Below are 15,729 nucleotides of genomic sequence, written 5' to 3' on the forward strand. Positions count from 1 at the left end.
TATGTTCTTCTCCACCTTATATGTTTGTAGTGTTTCATATTTTATTTTTTTGTCTACCAATTCTCTTCTTTTTGTTGTATCTTCCCTTATTGCTAATTCTTTTTCTGTACTTGCTATTTCCCTTTCCAGCTGTTCTATTTCCTGATTGTAGTCCTTCTTCATCTTAGTTACATAACTTATTATCTGCCCTCTGATGAACGCTTTCATTGCATCCCATAGTATAAACTTATCTTTCACTGATTCCATATTTATTTCAAAGTACATTTTAATTTGTTGCTCAATGAATTCTCTAAAATCCTGTCGTTTAAGTAGCATGGAGTTTATCTCCATCTATATGTTCTCGGTGGGATGTCTTCCAGCTCTATTGCTAATAACAGGGGTGAGTGATCCAATAACAATCTAGCTTTATATTCCATTTTCCTAACTCTCCCTTAGATGTGGGCTGACAACAGGAACAGGTCTATCCTAGAGTATGTTTTATGTCTACCCGAATAATATGAGTATTCCTTTTCCTTTAGGTGTTGTCTCCTCCTTATATCCAAAAGTTGCATTTCCTGCATCGATTTAACCATAAATTTGGTTACTTTGTTTTTTCTGCTAGTCTTTTTTCCAGTTGTATCCATCTTTGAGTCCAAATTAAGTTTAAAGTCCCCTCCTATCAGTATATTCCCCTGCGTTTCTGTAATCTTCTAATTCCAAAATTCTGAATATATCTGACACTTTATCATTACATACCTCCCTGCTGGATCTATTATTTCCTCCTCTATTTTGATTGGTACATTTTTATTGATTAATATAGCTCCTCCTCTGGCTTTTGAATTATATGATGCTGCTGTTATGTGCCCTACCCAGTCTCTTCTTAATTTCTTGTGTTCCATTTCAGTTAGATGTGTTTCTTGCACGAATGCTATATCAATTTTTTCTTCTTCAGTAAATTTAACAGCCTCTTCCTTTTGATTTGGTTATATATTCTGTTAATATTTATAGTCATATAGTTCAACATGGCCATTTAATACTTTGTTTGCCTCTCATTTGCGCTTCCTCATCACCACCTTCCCTCCTTATCCATTTCTGTTTTCTTTTTTTGAACACACTGTAAGACAACACTTCTAAAACATAAAATATTTCCACTATTCCCACATCTACAATTCCCTTAACCCCAAATGTCCCTCCCCTCTCTGAGTTGCCCCTTGTCCCTTGCCGGGCAACCACAACTCCCCTCTCCAATTGGATTGCGAACCTGCTCGCAAGCGTCTACTGATTTCGCAGTGACTGTTATTCTCTCCCACCCAGCTCCCTCCAGAAAAGACTTTTATCTTCACATATAACAAAGCTCACCCTCTTAATTCCTCCCTTACTTCCTTTCTTCCCCTTCTTAGTTCTTACTTATACATTATTTTTCTTCTTTATATGAAGTTTGTCGTCATTCTTGTTCTTGTTACATCTCTTCATCTCTCTGTCTGTTTTGCAGGTGTTCTGCAAATTCTCGTGCTTTCTCCAGATCCAAGAACTGTCTGCTTTGCTGCCCTGGGATAACTATTTTAAGCACCGCTGGGTATCTTAACATAAATTTATAGCCTTTCTTCCATAGGATCGATTTTGCTGCGTTAAACTTCTTCCTCTTCTTCAGGAGCTCAAAACTTATGTCTGCGTAGAAAATTTTTTTTTGACCTTTGTATTCCAGTGGCTTTTTGTCTTCTCTCATTTTTTTCATTGCCTTCTCTAATATATTTTCTCTTGTATATCTCAGGAATTTTACTAGAATGGATCTTGGTTTTTGTTGTGGCTGTGGTTTAGGGGCTAATGTTCTGTGTGCCCTTTCTATTTCCATTCCTTCCTGTAATTCTGGCATTCCTAGGACCTTGGGGATCCATTCTTTTATAAATTCTTTCATATCTTTGCCTTCTTCTTCTTCCTTAAGGCCCACTATCTTTATATTGTTTCTCCTATTATAGTTTTCCATTATATCCATCTTCTGAGCTAACAACTCCTGTGTTTCTTTAACTTTTTTATCAGATTCTTCCAGTTTCCTTTTTAAATCGTCCACTTCCATTTCTACGGCTGTTTCTTGTTCTTCCACCTTGTCTACTCTTTTCCCTATTTCTGTCATGACCATCTCTAATCTACTCACTTTTTCTTCTGTACCTTTTATTCTTCTTTTTATTTCACTAAATTCTCATGTCATCCATTCTTTTAATGCTTCCATATATTCTTGAAAAAATTTTTTATCCATGTACTGTCCATTCCCTTCATCTTCCATTTCTCTGTGCAGAGCTTGATGCTCTCCCTCCTCTTCCCCTGTGTCCACTCCAGGACCCGTGTCCTCGACCTCTCTTCCTTGTATCTGTGTCTCTTTTGACTTTCTTGTTGGGCTGTTTATCTCAGTTTGCTGGGTATTTTTTTTTTAATTAATGGTGTCTTGATGTTGGTTCTCTTCCTCTGGGCTGGTCATCTACTGAGTCTCTGATTTCCTTTTTTCATTCTCCTCCCTCCCATTCCCATTATTTTCTATATCTTCCCGCTGGAAGCCCTGCTGTCGGGTCTTTCTCAGCTGTTCAAGCTGTGGAACTCCACAGCTGGTCCCCCCTCCCGTCAATGTTGTGTTTGTCGTGTGCATCGCGCATGTGCGACTGCGCACCTCTGTTTGTCTCCGTGAGCAATCCTTGTAGTCTCCTACGTTCGGTGGGTCGCGACCCTTCGGGGTTTCTACTGACCTCAGGGAGTGGGCTCCTCTTTCCACGGTGGGTCCCTGCTTCTTTGTACAGGTAAGGCCTTCACCTTTCTCTTCTGACGCCTTTCTTTCTTCTTTTCTTCCTGTTGTTTTTGGCTTTTCTTTCTTTGGTACCATTTCCTCCACACCTTTATTTTTTATTTGTTGTGGTTTGTGTGTCTGTGGCTTTGCTTTTTCTTTACTTTTTTCCTTCTTTTCTGGAGAGGGCTGGTATTCTCCTGTAATGGAAGATTTAAACTGTGTTTTTTTACTTCTGCAGCTGCAAGGCTGAGAACCTGCTTGTTTTTTAGAATCAGCAGACATAATCTAATTTACACCATGAGGCCCAGGATGCATATTTAGTAGACACACCTAAATTCCACCATGGGGCCCAGGATGCAGTTGAATCAGAAGACATTATCTAATTTACACCATCACATGAATCAGTAAGCATTATCCAACTTCCACCATGAGGCCCAGAGATGCAGTTTTCTTTTGTTGGTCGCAGTCTGTCAGGAGACCTTGAAGATAATTAAATAATTTGTTCAAAGAGATAAGATCTGAAATAAACAACTTTTGGGTTATATAAGCCATGGTCCCACTGCTGAAGTTAGAGACTCTCCAAGAGGTGGCAACATCTCTCAGCAAGAAGAAGAACTTCAAGAATCCAGCTAATGTCCCGGTTGAGGGAGGTAGAGAAGCTGCTACTGGTGCCCTGACAACCTACTACAAGTGTACAGTCATTGCCTCGCTTCGGCAGTTGGGACCAGTCCAGGTGTTGATAATTATAATTGGGAAGGGCTTGCATATTGTAGTGTGAATTCAGCTTTAGATTTAGTAATAAAGCCTTGTATAACCTGAACTGCTCTCGGGGTGTGTGTGTGTCTATTTTCTTTCGGTAGCTCAAACACTGTGACCAATCTAAAACGAACAAAATGAGAGGTATAAGTTTACCCAAGACATCTCCTACCGGCCACTACTCCATCACGTGACTCCTGATATTTCACACAAATTTATGTAATGTGGAGATTAGTTGATTGCTAAACTGAAACTCCAAAAAACTGCAGATACTATAAATCTGAAACAAAAACAGAAAATGCTGAATGAATTCAGTAGAGCCCACAGCATGAAGGAGCAACAATTCACTTTTCAGGGTCCAGGTCCTTGTCAGAATTACCCTTAAATTACCTTTGGATCCAAAGGTTCACTTTTTTCACTTTCTTTCTTTTTCTCTCCAAGAAATATTTAGGATTAAGATATTTTTAAAAATTATGCACTTTAAGGAAAATTGAGGATCAAGATATTTCCATTTAATTATGTACATGAAGAAGTGTTGGTTCATGCTTTTTTTGCCTGATTTTTTTTCCCCCTAATGACTTTGCCCAATTTAGATTACCTGATCAGTCTAAACAGGTGGAGTGTCTGAAAAGGGAGCAGATGTTTCTGCTACTATAAATTAATCTGTGATTAATTAAATCACATAATTAATTAAATCACATAAATCCCAGAGAAACTGAAAAGTTGCAGATGTTGGAACCTTGAGCAGGCAAAGAATTGCTGGAGGTAAGACAGCATTCATGGTTAGAAATGGTCAGTCAATATTTCAGACCTAAATCTTTTATTAAAATTTATGAACCCCAGATGTTCACCAGCAAATCTCTAACTAATAATGTGAGGATTCAACCTGAAGTTTACATTTTTTTTTTCAGATTTGCTGATCCTCTGAGGTTCAGGAGTAACTGAACTCTCCAACCAACTCTTAGACCCCACCAGAAAACGGCCCCAACCAAAATCACTAAAAGTAAGTTTTAAACTCAAAATTATATGAATGGGGAAAAAATGTTTTACTTCGTTTATTTCACCTGCATCCAACTAATCAGATACCAGCACTGTCAAGATGGTATTAATTGAGATGGTCTCAAGTGGGGGGGGGAGAGAGAGAGAGCGAGCTTTATGCTCCGAGGTATTGGTGCCTCCATACAAGGCTGTGATGCATTTGGTAAGCACATTTCCCATCTGTGAAAGTTTGCCAAGATTTTCAATGACATTCCAAACCTCTTCAAACTCCAGAGGAACTAGAGGTGCTGATGTGCTTTCTTCATGATACCATCCCTATGTTTAGTCCTGGAAATGTCTTGAAAATGGTAATCCCAGAAATTTAAATTGCTTCTCCACCTCTGATCCCTCAATGATCACTGGTTTTCCTTTCCTAATGCCCACAATCAGCTCCTTGGTTTTGGAGACATTGAGCGCAAGGTTGTTCGTACATCTTTTAGCCAAGCTATCAATCTCCCTCTTGTCTGCTGACTCATCACCCCTTTCTATACAGCTCACTACTATGATATCATCACCAAATTTGTAGTTGATGTTATTATTGCACTGAGCCATTCAGTCATAGGTGTAAAGCAAGTAGAGCAGGGGCTAAGAATGCAGCCCTGTGGTGCTCCGGTACTGATGGAGATTGTGGAGGAAATGTTCTTACTCATCAACTGGTGTTTGGGGATGAGGAAATCCAGGATCCAATTCTTCTTCTTTGGCTTGGCTTCGCGGACGAAGATTTATGGAGGGGGTAAAAGTCCACGTCAGCTGCAGGCTCATTTGTGGCTGACAAGTCCGATGCGGGACAGGCAGACACGGTTGCAGCGGCTGCAGGGGAAAATTGGTTGGTTGGGGTTGGGTGTTGGGTTTTTCCTCCTTTGCCTTTTGTCAGTGAGGTGGGCTCTGTGGTCTTCTTCAAAGGAGGTTGCTGCCCGCCAAACTGTGAGGCGCCAAGATGCACGGTTTGAGGTGATATCAGCCCACTGGCGGTGGTCAATGTGACAGGCACCAAGAGATCCAATTACAAAGTTGGGTATTGAGGCCCAGGACTTGGAATTTGCTGATCAGTTTTAAGGGGATGATGGTACTGTTTACCAAAGTGTAGTCGATAAAAGGCTTCCTGATTTATGCTGTCAAGGTGTTCCAGGGCTTTGTCTAGAGTCAGTGAAATATATAATATAGTTAAGATGCATATAACTTATCTTTGCTTCAGAATATTTTTTTAATCAGATGATCAGTCTTCCTCCACCGAAAGTATATTGTCAGTTCAAGACATGAAGTGAAACATGAGACTCTCTTTGGATGAGATTTTGTACTTTATCACTGGAATAATTCAAAACATGACAAGCTTTCACTGAATTTGTTGCTATCATTGGGCAAATATTGAAGTTAAATTATTTGTACAGGTTGTGTTTGTTATGGATTGTTTAGTGAATGATGCCCTTCAGGGGGTATGGGAGTATTAGCCTGTTAATACAAATGAGAATCAGTTTTCAATCTAGAGCAAGCACCACTGTTTGAATAAACCCTACTGTCTACAGAAAGCTAACTCTCAATGAAATGGTTAAAGGTGGCTGCTGAAGGTCTTTGAATTCCCAACAAACATGTACTTACAAGGAGCCAAATACTTCCATGGAGCCAAAATATTGAAAATTAAACTGTATGTAGAGCTCGTCGAAAGAATCAAAGACTTGTTGATCCAAACCAAGGCTTTTATTAGCAAAAGACAGGAGCTCTTCACAGGTGGCCGACCAGTCCGGAATGATCCGACCTGGCTCAGGACACAACCCTTTGAGACCCAGACAATAGGCGTGGCTTAGCTCTCAGCCAATCGCTGTAAGCACAGTCTAGATACAGTAACTATATACACTATGTACATTGGTGATAGATCTGTACTATCACATTCACCCCTTCTTGGAGAACTGACTTTGGGGAAAAAAAAACGAGGGAGAGAATGAAAGGAAGGGATAGGTTAAGGACTGTAGCGGTCAGGGGGTCTGACCATCCGGCGTGACCGCCTTGGTACCGGGATTGGGGTTGCTGGAGTGGTGTCGCCAGCGGGCTCGTCGGGTGCAACCGCTCCTTCGCTCAATTCCCCAGTCGTGTTGTCGGCAGGGTGGCCTGCGTCATTGGGGTGCTGTTGGTCCTTCTGTTGCGGCACGGGGCCTGGGGAATAATGAGTTGGGGAAGGTTGGGTTGGGGGGTTTGCTGGGTCTACCGCGTCCTGAGCTAGGTTCCGCACTGAAACAGTGTCCTCCCACCCTTCTGGGAACTCAACGTAGGCGTAATGTGGGTTTGTGTGGAGTAGAGTCACTCGGTCGACCAAGGGGTCGTTCTTTGAGTGCCGGACATGGCGTCGCAACAGGATGGGGCCAGGGACGGTGAGCCATGCCGGTACAGTGGTTCCTGATTCAGATTTCCTCGGGAAAAGGAACATCCTTTCGTGGGGGGTGACATTTGTTGCGGTACATAGGAGGGAGCGGATGGAGTGTAAGGCACTAGTGTGAACCTCCTGCCAGTGAGAGGTGGGGAGACCTTTAGACTGGAGAGCCAGTGTAACCGCTGTCCATATGGTGGCATTCTCCCTCTCGACCTGGCCATTATCGCGTGGGTTATAGCTCATGGTCCTGCTTGAAGCGATACCACACTCCAGAAGGTATTGTTGCAGCTCTGTGCTCATGAATGAGGACCCCTTATCACTGTGGATGGAATTGGGGTACCTGAAGATGGCGAAAATACTGTGAAGGACCTGTATCACTGAGGTGGCAGTGGTGTCTGGGCAGGGCACAGCGAAAGGGAAGCGGGAGTACTCGTCAATGGCCGTAAGGATGTAGTTATTGCGGTTGGTCGACGGTAGGGGCCCCTTAAAGTCTACGCTAAGATGCTCGAAGGGGCGGGTGGCTTTGATAATGTGGGAGTTATCCGGACGGAAGAAGTGGGGCTTGTATTCAGCGCACACCGAACAGGCTCGGGTCATGGAGCAGATCTCCTCGACTGTGTAGGGTAGGTTGCGCGCCTTCACAAAGTGGGCAAATCTAGTGACCCCTGGATGACATAGCGCCTCATGGAGTTTCTGTAGCCTGTCCATCTGTATGCTGGCGCACGTCCCCCTGGAGAGCGCGTCAGGCGGGTCGTTGAGCTTACCAGGCCGGTACAGGATGTCAAAGTTAAAGGTGGAGAATTCGATTCTCCATCTGGCGATTTTTGTTGTTTTTTATCTTACCACGCTGGGTGTTGCTGAACATGAAGGAGACCACGTGCTGATCAGTCAACAGTGTAAAGTGCCTCCCAGCAAGATAATGTCTCCAACAACGCACTGCTTCAGCTATGGCCTGGGCCTCCTTCTCGATCGAGGAGTGTCTACTCTCTGGACCCTGGAGGGTTCTAGAGAAGGCTACAGGCCGACCGGCCTGGTTCAAGGTGGCTGCCAGGACGAAGTCGGATGCATCGCTCTCGACTTGAAACGGGACAGACTCATCGATCACGTGCAGCGTCGCAGCGGCGATGTCGGATTTGATTCGATCGAAAGCCGCTCTGGCTTCGATCGAGAGGGGAAAGGAGGTGGTCTTGATAAGAGGACGTGCATTGTCGGCGTAGTGTGGAACCCATTGGGCGTAATACGAGAAAAGGCCCAGGCAGCGTTTGAGCGCTTTCTGGGTATGGGGGGGGGGGGGGGGGGGTGTCCATTAGGGGACGCATGTGGTCAAGATCTGGCATGACTATCCCGTTCTCCACCACGCAACCTAGAATAGCGAGTCGTGTGGTCCGGAAGACACACTTGTCCAAATTGTAAGTCAGGTTCAGCCGACGGGCAGTTTGAAGAAATTTGTCTAGGTTGGCATCGTGGTCCTGCGTCTCGTTGCCGCAGATGGTGATATTGTCCAGATACGGGAAGGTAGCGGTTAGCCCGTTCTGGTCCACCATCCGGTCCATTTCCTGCTGGAAGACCGCGACACCATTCGTGACCCCGAATGGTATCCTGAGAAATTGATCTAGCCGCCCATTCGCTTCAAAGGCCGTGAATGGTCGGTCCTCACAGCAGATCGTGAGCTGGTGGTAGGCCGAACGTAGGTCAATGGTGGGGAATATGCGGTATTGGGTGATCTGGTTCACCACATCTGTGATGTGTGGCAGGGGGTACACATCCAGGAGCGTGAAGCGGTTAATGTCTGGCTATAGTCGACCACCATCCATAGTTTTTCCCCGTTCTTGACAACCACCACCTGGGCTCTCCAGGGGCTTGAACTGGGTTCGATGAAGCCCTCATCCAGCAATCTACGCGCCTCACTCCTAACGAATTGCCTGTTTTCGTAACTATATTGCCGACTTTTGGTGGCCACAGGCTTCCAGCCAGGGGTGAGGTTTGCGAAGAGTGCTGGCGGGGCAATCCGGAGTGTGGAAAGGCCGCAGGATTGGCCCTGGGGCACGGGGGCGGGTTGCTCAGGTGCTTCGGGGGTGGGGCGATGGCAGACCGAGAGGAGGGCGTGGGGTCCCCCAAAGTGTAGGGACACCGTTCGGAACTGACACTGAAAGTCTAATCCCAGCAACACTGGGGCGCACAATTGGGGAAGGATGAATAATTTGAAGTGGGTGACTGTTACGCCCTGTACTTCCAGCGTGACGATGCAATACCCCTTTATCCCGGTTGAGTGCGACTTCGTCGCTAATGAGATCCTCTGGGTAGTGGGGATAATGTCAAGTCCCCAACGGAGGGCCAGATCTGGCTGGATAAAACTGTCAGTTGACCCAGAGTCAAATAAGCAATTGGTGTAGTGTCCATGCATTTTAATCAGTTCCATTGCTCTGGTGAGGGGATGAGAGCATTGCTGGTTTAGTGTTATTGAAGCAGTTGACAGGGACGTCACGCAACGGGATGACGTCACGCAACGGGATGACGTCACGCAACGGGATGACGTCACGCAACGGGATGACGTCACGCAACGGGATGACGTCACGCAACGGGATGACGTCACGCAACGGGATGACGTCACGCAACGGGATGACGTCACGCAACGGGATGACGTCACGCAACGGGATGACGTCACGCAACGGGATGACGTCACGCAACGGGATGACGTCACGCAACGGGATGACGTCACGCAACGGGATGACGTCACGCAACGGGATGACGTCACGCAACGGGATGACGTCATAGATGTAGTCAACGCTGGAGGAGCAGGTTGGAGCAACTCCCGGAAGTGCTGCTGTGGCGGCGTTGGCGGATGAAAGGTAAGTAATGGGATTTGTAGTTGCTCGCGGTTGGTGGTGGGTAGGTCGTCGGTCGCGGCGGTCAGGCCCCGGCAGTCATCAGCGATGGATGCTAGGGTAAGTACCTGGTTGGTCCCGGGAGTGTCTGTGGCGTCGGCAGCAGCGGCAGTAGCGTCGGCCCCGGGAGTGTCCGTGGCGGCGGCAGCAGCAGCGGTAGCCACAGTCGGGACCGAAGCCGGGTTGAGTGTTCCGCACGGGGGCGAGAGGCGGGCCAACACCATGGTTGCGACGGTGGTTTGCCCCTTCCGGGTTCGGCGTCTCTGTGACGTCAGGCGTTGCCGTGCAGGGGAGCCCTCACTCTCATTGGACGAGAGCTCTGGGGAAGAAGAGTTTGAATGGGATAGCGGCAATTGGGCTTCACACGAGGCACTGTGTTTGCTGGCGGCCATTTTAGACCTACAGACTGCAGCAAAGTGGCCCTTTTTAAGGCACTTCTGGCACCTGGCTTTTCTTGCTGGGCACTGGGACCTGCTGTGCTTGTCCCTCCCACAGAAATAACATTTTGGGTTCGCACGGGGCAGTATAGCAGCAGCCGACAGGCCGTCGGTATCTCGGGGGGTGGTAGGGTAGAAGGGCACTCTACTCACATCAGAACGAGGGGTCCAGTCCCTAGAGAACTCTGTGGACTTTAAGGCTGCATTGTGATTGCAATCCGGGCCACGTCCTCTAGTTTTTCTACCCCTTGCTTGAGCAAGCGCAGCCTCACTTCATTCGATCGGAGCCCGGCCACATAGGCATCCCGGACGAGATCATTTGTGATCTCAGCAGCAGTTTTATCCACACGGTTACAGTCCTTGCCCAACGCCTTTAATACTTGTAAATATGCCCTGCTGGACTCGCCGGGCTGTTGCTTCCTCAACGCAAGCACGAGCCGGGCATGAACTCTGTTCACCGGTTGATCATACAGTTCTTTCAGTACCTTTATGGCTGCGGTGTAAGTGGTCTCATCCTGGATGTTCTCGTGGACTCTCAAGGACACCATAGACAGCAATGCTGTTAGATGCTGGTTATCTTCCTCTACCTGAATGAATCTCAGGAAGTTTTCAAAGTTCAGCAGCCAGAAGTTAAAGGCTTTGAAGGCTGTAGCTGACTGTGGGTCGATATCAAGTTTTTCTGGCTGAGTTAAACGCTCCATCCCTTTCAAAAAAAATTATTTTTGCTAATAAAATTGTAGAGCTCGTCGAAAGAATCAAAGACTTGTTGATCCAAAACAAGGCTTTTATTAGCAAAAGACAGGAGCTCTTCACAGGTGGCCGACCAGTCCGGAATGATTCGACTTGGCTAGGGACACAACCCTTTAAGGCCTAGACAATAGGTGTGGCTTAGCTCTCAGCCAATCGCTGTAAGCACAGTCTAGATACAGTAACTATATACACTATGTACATTGGTGATAGATCTGTACTATCACACTGTATTTAATTATTTGTTGCTATCTTTGTTCTTAAAAGTATAAAATTTCAATGTCCTTTTGAGTTAAAGAGGAACTTTTGCAGATACTTGACTGTCGACCATTCTCCCACAAAAGAGATGCACCAGATCTCTCACTGACTGTCTGCCTGAGCTGAATAAAGACGTTCTACAGATGTATGTTGGAGTTAAGTGGGAAAACCTGCAGATAGTGTGATTGTAGTGCGATAAACAAAAGCGCAGGAGAAACACAGCAGCTCGCGTAACTTCCATAAGAAGAGATATAACCAATGTTTTGCCCTGAGTCCTTTGTCAAGGTGTGAGAAAACAGCAGCAGGCCCCTGAATAAAAGGGTATGGGTAGGAGGGGAGAATAGGCAGATGGAGGAGTGCAGGCAACATATTTTGGGTGAGAGGGCAGAAGAGGAAAAAAAATGCTGAGAAGTGATGAGGGTAGCCTTAGCTCTCTGAATGGAGAGGAAAGGTCAGGGGGTGGGTAGCTAGAGAAAAGGACACAGAGGGAAGGAGAGATCGAGATCTAACGGGAACTAAAGAAGTTGATGTAAGTGCCATCTGGTTGGAGAGTACTCGGGTGAAATATGCACCTCTGGCTTATTCAGTCACAACAATGTTTAATTGATTTAAGTCTACTTGCAAATCCATCCTTAAATCTGGAAGGAATACTGTCTCTGCTGTAATTCACCTGCACTTAGCCTTCTGAACGTTTCCAAAGTGGAAATGTGTTGCATAGGAGATAGAATGAGGCTGCATGAGAGATTAACTCAATTATGTTTTGTAATCTAAACCAACTGGCAAAAGTGCTGTTTCTCTTCAAATTCTTTCAACTTGGATTGACATTATAATATTGATGGATGTTGCATAAAGAATGGTTCTATCACCAATGACCTCTTAGAACCACATTGATGCAATGGCCAAGTAAGCATACCAATGTTTTTACTTCCTTGGGCAATTCAGTAAGTCTCAATGTCCCTTACCAATTTTTATGGATTCATCACAGGTTGGCAATGGGAATTGATCTGTCCAAGACCACAAGAAATTCTAATGCATCATGCCAACCAATTGTTATAAGTGAAAGTTCGTGTGGGTCCCATAAGTTAAGAACCAGACCGAGATCGAGGTACAAAGCATAAGTTTATTGTCAAGATATGCAGAAGAAACAATGGAATCTAAATGGTAAATTAACTTAAACGCACAGTTTGCAAGGGGATGAATATGCACTGCAGGTAATGAGGGAAAACTGACAAAACTTAGGAATGGCAGGAACACACATACAGTAAACAATCAGATCAAGGCAATGCTATGTGGCCCCACCCCTTGACCTGTATGGACATGGCTCTAACTAACTGCCCTTGGGACTCACCTCAACCCAATACAGAAGGTGATACTCAGGGGCCACGAGGATTCAAGAGAGATAAAGGACCATGCTTTCCTTTGCTCTCTCTCTTGAATCCTCTGCAGCAGGTATTTGGAGGCCAATCATTCTGGGGCAGGTTGAGCCCCATTGCTGCTGTTACCAATGGCTCGAAACCAAGTGCAGGGGCTTGGCAGGGGTCATCCCAGGTGATTCACCTGGGCCAATTAAGTGAAGGTCCGGGCTAAGTCCAAGCAGGCTGCCTGGAGCCCAGTACTGGTCATTTGAATGGGCCAATCATGAGGGTCACCTTGATGACTTGGGGCAAGACTGGCCTTGATCGATATGCGATGTGTCCTCTGAATAGGAGCCTGGCAGTGCCACCATGTGGGAGCTATGATTGCTCCATTACACCAACCTCCCTTTCATCTTCACTTCCCACTACCTCGGGAAAGCAACTGATATATTAAAAGATTCATCCCACATCTGCCACACTCTCTTCTCCCCTTCCATCGAGCAGAAATTACATGCATTTAAAAATACACACTTACTGATTCAAGGACAATTTCTTTCCTGCTTTTACATGGTGACATAATTATTTCAGGTAGAATCTATGAAAAGGCAGAGTTAACATAGCATACCTTTTTATCTCCAGCTCTAACCAAGGTGACTCTGTTTGTGGGCATGTATCCATTATGATCTGCCTATGAAATGCAGCTCAATGTAACTGCATCTACAATGCTGGGGGTGGCAGCCAAGGAGTGGACCCTGATGTCACTTTCCCCATTCTATTAGTGGATTTGGAGAACTTCATGAAGATATTGCGGATGATCTGCCTCTAGTAATTTGAAGTGATATAGTTGGTGGTCAATACTTTGAAAGCATATGAGAGCAAAGCCATTGCTGCCTACTAGACTATTAGTTTTGTTCTATTCTTGAGACTTTAAAACTCATTTCCTCTAACAGCCAAAGACTATATTGGAGAACTAAAATGACAGTGAATTTCATCATGGATATCTTCCTTTGTTGAGAGATAGTTCCCAATATATAGGAAGCTCGACATGTTTTCCTGTGTCTTGTCATGTACATTTATTAGGCAGAGGGTTGCGGAGTTGTGCAGCAGGGTCAGTGAACAGAGGTAAGCAGTTTCATGGCTGTTTAGCACAGGCTGATTGCCACATACATTTCAGAGACTTGCCACTCAGCCTCCTAATGCACACTTGTACAGATGTCTGGTACCATCGTGTAGTAATTGAAGAGAGAGTAAACTCCTACTGTCCTTTAACTTTTTATGATTTCATCATCCGATGAACGTTAATATTGGGCTTCAGTCAAAATGAAAATCTAATTAAGACCTTCTACATTTCATGAAGATGAGGGGGGGGGGTCATGGTGTGATAGCGTAGGAAGAAGACGTGTAACTCCACCTCTCCCCAGTTGGAATAATTAATGCCCGATTTATATTTATTTTTAAAAAATTGGAAAGTTTTAAAAATAGTTTTTAAAGGTGTCTGAAGACTGAAGGAAGAAAATGACTACTAATGTGAAGAAACTGAAGGCTCAATTACAGAAGAAACTACCATACAAGAGTGCTGAAGAATTGAGGTCTACTTACCAAGTTGAAACCACAGAGTCGATGGATCCAGCTCCCGAGGCCCAATGAAATCCAAGTCAGATTAGTATGCCGGGCGCGCGGGTGAGGTGGCTGAGCGGCATCTCCCGATTACACCACGCGACCCCGCAATCGTCCGCAGAGGCCCGTCTGAAGACACACCTGCGCGATCGATGGCACTGCCAGGCATGCATGGTGCATTGTGAGTTTGTGACTTGTTAGACAGGGTCTGGGCTGTGGGGGGAGCAGACTGGCTGGAAATGGGCTGAGGAACTCGGCCCTGCATCAGTGGGGGTCCAGACCCACGACAGAGTGACCCGATGACAAACACAGGTGAAGGGGGGTGGGAAGTCCTGACTTGTCAGAATGGAGACTGGAAGAACTTGCTTGAGATATTACAGCTAAGGGGGGCATGGCAAGATGGCGTAGAGTCTAGACATGCAATCTCAACCTCTCTGGCCAGACTTTGAAATACCTGTTTTTTAACCCTTTGTTTTCATTTACACTTTTTAAATTTTAGTTTAAAGTATTAAGGAATTATGGCCACTAATGATAAGAAGACTAAACCTCATGTTCATAAGAAGTTACATTTTTGAAGTGCTGAAGATTTGGGGCCTAGACGACTTGATACAGCCCCAGGCTCAATATCTTCATTGTCTAAACTCCAAAGATCGCCTGTGGGGGCTGAAAAAAAACCTATTACTCACCAAATGAAGGATGGCGCTGGAAATACCCGTTCTCTGGAAGAAGGTACCTGTTCCCAAGAAGTGGACCCCGATTTGGAAAGCCTTTCGATTTCAATGGAGGGAGCACACATGAAGATGACTCCATTTTTGGAAATGCATCAGGTAGCATTTCAATCTGAAGAAATAGTTTTTCTTCGTGAATTGATTAAAAAAGCGAGATGGTGGGGGGGGGGGGGGGCAGACCAGCGGCGACTCCCTGAGGAAGTCGGAGTGCCGTCACTGGGAGTCCAGACCTGCAGTAAAAATTTTTAAATGCCTTCTGTTGAGTTGCAGCAGGAGCTGCAGTTACCTTGTTCTGCCACTATGTCAGAGAGAGCAGAGCTGAGCTTTACTGAATCACAGTGTATGCAATTAAATGTAATTATTCAAGCTGTTATAAAACCTTTGTTGACATCTCAAATGAATGAAATGGCTCAAATGAATGCTGGTATAAGTTCAGAATTAAATATGGTTAAGATACATGTGGATGCATCTTATGAAGAATTTAAAAAAAAAAAAAAAAAATTCAGACTGCTTTTTTGGACTGTAAACAACAAGTGACTTCTAACACAGAAAAAGTGTTTGAAGGTGGAAAAATCAATCATAGAACTAGGAGAACATAAGAAGGAGCTAGAAAGAAAAATAGATTATTTGGAGAATCAAAGCAGAAGGAATAATGTGAAAATTGTTGGTTTGCCAGAAGGTATAGAAGGACAAGATCCTCTTCTTTAAAGACTGGATTCCGCAAATATTAGAGCAAGAATTTTTCTCTGGGGGATTGATACTGGAAAGAGCCCATAGAGCTTTAAGAAGAACAC

General features: G+C 45.2%; 1 long non-coding RNA gene across 2 annotated transcripts in view; it reads left to right on the forward strand.

Annotated features, from left to right (window-relative positions):
- LOC138762007 (uncharacterized) overlaps positions 1–15,729 on the forward strand; it is a 146,083-nt gene that overhangs the window by 12,042 nt on the left and 118,312 nt on the right. For both annotated transcript variants that reach the window (XR_011356709.1, XR_011356710.1), the window contains exon 3: positions 4,420–4,511. This is a non-coding gene — a long non-coding RNA (uncharacterized lncRNA). The remainder of the gene's footprint in view (positions 1–4,419; positions 4,512–15,729) is intronic.

Source organism: Narcine bancroftii, chromosome 4 (genome assembly GCF_036971445.1).
Source record: "Narcine bancroftii isolate sNarBan1 chromosome 4, sNarBan1.hap1, whole genome shotgun sequence".
Lineage (NCBI taxonomy): Eukaryota > Metazoa > Chordata > Chondrichthyes > Torpediniformes > Narcinidae > Narcine > Narcine bancroftii.